We start from the raw sequence: 6,687 nt of genomic DNA on the forward strand, positions 1-6,687 counted from the left end.
AATATGTTAGATTTTAAACTTTTATGCAATGTTCCTCTTGTAATGATTATGCACAAAGTCACCAAAACCTTGTCACCAGTCATTACAGAGTATTCCAAAGAAGGTCAACTTCTATGGAACGAAAGTCTCATATTCAAAGTACATTGCTTTGAACATCCTTCTTGCATTAAGGTTTTCTAATCTTACATAGATTGAATAACTTCCACCTATGGAGACATTTCCATAGTCCCATTTTGACTATCACTTCTGAACAAGAGTTACTTCTTTTCAGAACATGTCAATACGGTCCTTCCCGACAACTTACATCATACTTCCAACTTTCCCTGAGCAACCAATCTTTGACGAAACTCAGATTGTCCTCGACAATTGCTTAATCACTTTAGTCATATCCAGTTCTAGACTTTTCCCTTCTCAATGCCTTAAGCATTTGGAAAATTTAGAAAAGATGAATATTATAGCACATGAAATCGATCCTATATCCAAAGCATATGGGACACGATTCATGATGTCTCACATAAAGACATGATACTAGACCAGTCTTTTGCTACAATATTTTTTATTTGCCATGTTTTCAAAATTTAACTATGAAGAGGGATGCCGTAGTCATAATTGAATTTTGAGAACGCAATATATATAGAATTTCCTTAAGTCGAACCATTCAGACATAAAATTCATATATATGTCCTTGACTAAAGATGATTAAAATCTCAATCTAAGCTTCTAGATTTGAAATGAAGTATAATTTCCTCTCCCTTAATTATAGCAAAACAACTTTTCAACCCGTGCAACTTCACGAATTGAAACTTTGTTTTCTATAATTAACATTGCTAACTTGCAACTCTAAATGTAAGAATCATGCTCCTACTAACATGATGATTATCAGCATACCACTTATGCTCCCACTAGCTCTGACATATTTCCAGAAATCTGCTGGACTTCTGAAATTTAGATTCATACACCCTTTCTTAGATAGCTCACATGTGTGTCTAAACAATTTTCAGAACTATGAAAAGGGATGCCGTAATCATAGTCTTAATTGTTTAGACCGTTTCCATTTCTCATAAGTCCATGTTAGTGTGCCGGTGAACCACACGCGCTCCACTAACGACTTTTGAAAATGCAAATAACACAATTGATATCTACGTAAAATCTACTTAGTGAAAGCGTTTCCTCACCATCATTTTCATGAATCGGAGAGAAACCTTATGACACTTAGATTTTATAGTGTATGAGTTCCTATCCATGTGAATTTGTCAAAACCATAATCACAAGATAAGGTTAGTGACAAATTCAGCCTTACATGGATTAAACTAGTTCAATCTTAGTTTCATGTCACATTGGTAGCACAAGGCCCACCAATGCTTCCATGTTGAACTCTGATAACTCACATGCAAATTCAACTTATTTGAAGTAGGTACAGAAATAAGAATTATGTCAACACGATAGGTTGCAAACCTTAAGTCGTGTGCTAGTGATAAATTACAGGTTTTACTCTTGATTAAATCTTGAAACTCTTCCAGGATCCTTAAGGCTCCCACTGTCCCCTTGACATATAAGTTTCCCTAGTCAATAACCATTCCTTGACAAAATAAATGTTCAAGGGATAATGCAGATTCTTATCAAGACTAACACTTTACACAATTGGTCTTAGTTAGTCTTTGTCTCATCCAAGACATCACAACTTACCAATCTCAAATGTACAAGAGTAGAAACATTTTACAGTACATTTGACAAGTGTTTTAAACCTTACTTTATGTCACTCAATGGTTACAATCTCGGAGTATATCTCTAAGAATTGTTTTGGAACAAAGTATGACTCATCTTCTTGATTTTAACCAATCCAACAATTCATGACCTCTATTCTTAGCCATAACAATGCACTAAGACGTCCTTAGAGTATGAATTTGTGATATGGTTTCATAATCATTAAGATGATCATGAAATATGATACTAAAGTACTCTCCCATCCTTTCAGATTTGAGAAACTTTTATCTTTCTACCTAATTTGATTCTTCTCATTTGTTTTGTCATACATTGTAACCTTTCCAATGTTACAGAATTATACTTAACCTTATAAGTGTAATCATATTTACTAATCTTTAGTAAATCATGACAAATCAATCTTTGTGGTGGACCATGACCAGCGCACACCCAGTGTACCTAATTCCTTAGTCCTTCAATCGACTCACATATACATGTGATCAAAGAATTAGTCTTAATTTTCAAAGATGAAAATTCTCATTCATCATACAATACAACTTGTATGATTCCAAGTTTCTGTCCAATTGAAACTTGAGTGATGAAAAACTTTCTTCATTTAGTAAATTCAGACACTACCACAAATGAAGGAATCAATTCCACTTTCCAATAATGCTATTACTAGAAACATATAAGCAACAATTTCCCACAGATGCCATTGTAAGGATATTTTTAAAATAAATAAAATTAAAACCCTTTTTTTTCTTCTATTTTAAAACTTGCGGAAAAACTTATCCTTACAATCCACATGAAAACCTTGTTGTTATCTATTCATAAGCAATATATTATAACTCTTAAGCAACCGCTCAAAATTCTGATTACCGAACCATGCGATCGAAACCCACCTTCGCAATCAGAATCAACATATACTTACTTTAAGCTTCCTATTTGATTCTTAAAACATCAGCATGTGACCCATTCACATTATGTAATAAGAATCTCCAAATAGGAACTTAATAGAGTTAGACAGTGGACTTTACCCGAAGTAGAGTCAAACCTCTTGACTTGATCAACCTTATGACCTTTCAGGCGAATAGGGCAGCTTCGCAACCAATTCCCTTTCCTTTGGCAACAAAACACATGGACCCTTTGGTAATGGCACATGAGACTATCTCACACTTAGCCTTTCTCTTTACCATTTGGTCAACCGAGTTGACTGTGGCCGATCCCTTTCCATTGGGAAGAGAAATCTTTTTCTAGATATCCAATGCTACCATTTTCAATGTCCGTTTAAGACTTGGGAAGTTGTTCTTTTAATCAAATTTGCTTTACTGGTGTTCCAAATCATTGTTGATTCCACAACACTAAGCAAATAGATAATATCATTAAGGGTCATGTCATAGTCTGCCTCATAGTAGTCCCAAAGAGACTCACCATGTTACTAAGAAAGTGATTGAACATCCAACTTTCACGAGACTTTGACACCCAACTCTCCCGGCTTGTCAATATGTGACTTTATCTCCAAGATGTGAGCACACATAGACTATGCTTGCCAATAGCGAATGAGTGACTTTAAACTTTTCAAGAACTTGTGGGTGAGGGAGAATAATTGGAGGAGGTGGAGGAAGTGAAGCATGGTGTTGAGGGACACCATCTTCAAGAGATTTGGGAAGATCATAGTTGTCTGAACCAGACATCTATAATGGGAGAAAATCAAGTTAGTTGATTCAAAATCCTTAATATAACACCCAATATGAAATATTAAGGCTAGGACCTAACACAATATTTTATAACTTGGAAGAGGGATGCCGTAATCCAAGCTATAGAATATTTGAAGGTAGGCGAATGACGATTCACCAATTTCCACCATGAAAAACGAAATAATTTAATAGGTTTTAATTGGATTTGAAATTCCTAGATCTTTTGAGATTCATTGAACTTTTCAATGACATATTTCAATCTCGAGTGTGCCCTCTCAAATTTTGTGACTGGGATGCCGAGGATCACAAAACAAGGTGTGAATAACCATACCACTTCACTTGGTACCCTTAATATTATCACCTAATCAATGTGCCGGTTAACCACACACGCTCCATTGATCTATGACAAACATTAAGTCGCCCTTCGTGGTCCTTACTAGTCCAAGTTAGTGTGCCGGTTAACCACACACGCTCCACCAATGACTTGGTAAGGTACAAAGTGTGAATTCCATGGGCTAGCACCAAATTCACATTTTTCCTAAAGTAACTAAGATTGGGAATTAAATAAAAATATTTAGTTACTTTATAATAACCATTATACTTTTAATGAGAATTTAAAGTCATTGTCCTACCCGTTCGGCTAACGACCCTCCACCGATCAAGCAAGCGGTGGGTGAGAGTGGACACCCATTAAGTCGCCATTTTATAGGCAACAACCTTATACCCACCTTATAGACCGGCTTCGTGAATGAGGCCTACTAACGGTAAAACGACTTGTTCTTATATATATATATATATATATATATATATATATATATATATATATATATATAATTAACCATTAATGTTATAAATAGTATAAGTGTTGAATTTTAACTTTTAAAATTCTAAGTGTTGGAATTAAAGTTTATTAAAGTGTGTGAAACTTTTCCAAATTCCAAAACTTGAGGGCAAGTTTTGAACAATTCATAAACTTTTGGATATTCATAACTTATGAGTTTTAATTAAGTGTTTTAAAACTTTTAATGAAGAGTCTCTTGGAAATCCATAACTTGAGGACAAGTTATGGAGTCCATAAAACATTTATGGGAAAAACTCTTCATGAAAATGTAACCTACAACTTCTTAAAAAAACATTTAAAAGAAAACCTCTTGGAATTCCATAACTTGAGGACAAATTAAGAATTCCATTAAAACACATTAAGATCAAGAATTAACTAACAAACAATTTGCAAATAATTCCTATGATCTAACAAAACTCATATGAACATGAACATCCACATCAACAATTTCAAGAATCATATGAACACATATAAAATTGAAATTTTGATTATAACTTTGAAATTGGTCCACCATCATCATTACCACATCAAAAACAGGTTTTATGAGTCCAAAACAATTTAAGGTAATGATTTTAGACCAATTCCAGCACCAAAACTCGAAGATATGCTGTCTGGGGTTCCAACTCGTCGAGTGCATGAACCAACTCGCCGAGTTGGATGAATTTTGTCTTGGACTCGTCGAGTCCCTTCATGGACTCGGCGAGTCTGCTGTGCAGACAGCACATAAACTTCGATTTTCAGCAATTTGCATCAAGTATCAAACAAGCAAGCCTAGGCTCTGATACCATTGTTGGGTTTTGAGCAATCTAACACTTCTTAAGTGTGCATGAAACCCTAATAAACCTTGGATCTATGTTTGTCTAAATACATGCAAAATAATAATTTTTCCAAGGTTCATAACCTATCTAACATGGCATGGGGTACTTTTAAACATAAAAGAATTAGATAAGATTACATACCTTTTGATGATGAGTTTAATTCCTAAGGAGTTTGAGGGCCAAGCACCAATAGTGTGAATGCCTCAAATGGAATCACAAATCACCACAAACTCTTGGAAAACTTTGAGAGAGTGTACACACACTTATGAAATCGGCCACACACAAACACACATACTCTAGTGACACTAGTCACACTAGTGGCTATTTCATGCAACATAAGCATGCTTATATAGTGTACATGATTAGGGTGAAACCCTAATAACCCATGACCTTTCCTTTTCCAAGGATCCATGGGTTAAAAGCTCCATGGATCATCCATGGACTTCCATATAAGCCTAGCCCATTAACTAATGAGTATTAGCCCACACCATATAAAACAATTGCCTACAATTTAACTAGTCTTCCTTTTAATCTCTAAATTAATTCATAATTAATTTAAGACTAAGACTAATTAAATAACATGACTTCATATTAATATATTATAACTTATAATATATTAATAAACATATGTGTATAACTCTCATAAAATTATCCATAAATAGTTTGGATGAAATGCAACCCAAATGGACCATGCCGGGTCGGGTCAAGTATATACCAAATAAGTTATGGACTTATACACCTTATCCAACACACTCTACTATCAAGAAATCGAATTCCAATCTTCATCTTCAAGGAATCATTCTAAATCATGGATAATTGGGTTCCAAGTCAACAAACTCAAGTAAGCATTATTATCTTAATCTACTATTTTTCTTTTAATTGTTATGATCTTATTCTTTCAAAGTGTTATCATTGCTATTTTATCATATTAAATACAATATTCTATGTTAAAATTGCTAATCCATTTCAATGTATTATGTGATTGTAAATCATTGTCTTGTTGTAATTTAGATTAATGATTGTATTTCAATGTTAAAGAACATATTTTTCTATTTTATGATATTAAAATCATTTTTTTATTGTGTTTTAGATTGATGATAAAAATGTTTTGGTTGATAACACTCAAATTGACAACAAAGACGGAAAAGGTCAAACAACAAAGAAGAAGAAAAAATATGCCAAAAGAGCGGCTTGTTGGGCCGATTATGATGAAGTTAAGGTTAACAACGTTCAACATAGCAAATGCAAATGGTGTGAGACGTTGCTCAAAACTGAGTCCAGCGAAAACGGTACATCTAGTATGATTAGACATACAAAAAATTGTAAACAAAACCCAAAAAATTTAGAAGAAAATTTAAAAAAGCAAAGCACTTTAAATTTCAAAAAAATGAAAATGGGGAGAATAGTATTGTCACTTGGAACAAAAAAAAGCTTTGTTAAACTTATTTGTAGTTGGAGAATTACCGTTCAAGTTTGTAGAGAATGAAACATTTATTGAGTATACCAATGAGTTGAACGGGAAAGTGGTTTTGCCATGTAGAACCACAATTTCAAAAAGAGTTGCCGATTACTATGTTGAAGAAAAGGCAAAGTTGAATAAGTTCTTTAGTAATCCCCTAATGAATGTACA

Source organism: Lactuca serriola, chromosome 3 (genome assembly GCF_051521515.1).
Source record: "Lactuca serriola cultivar US96UC23 chromosome 3, Lser_US96UC23_V15, whole genome shotgun sequence".
Classification (NCBI taxonomy): Eukaryota; Viridiplantae; Streptophyta; class Magnoliopsida; order Asterales; family Asteraceae; genus Lactuca; species Lactuca serriola.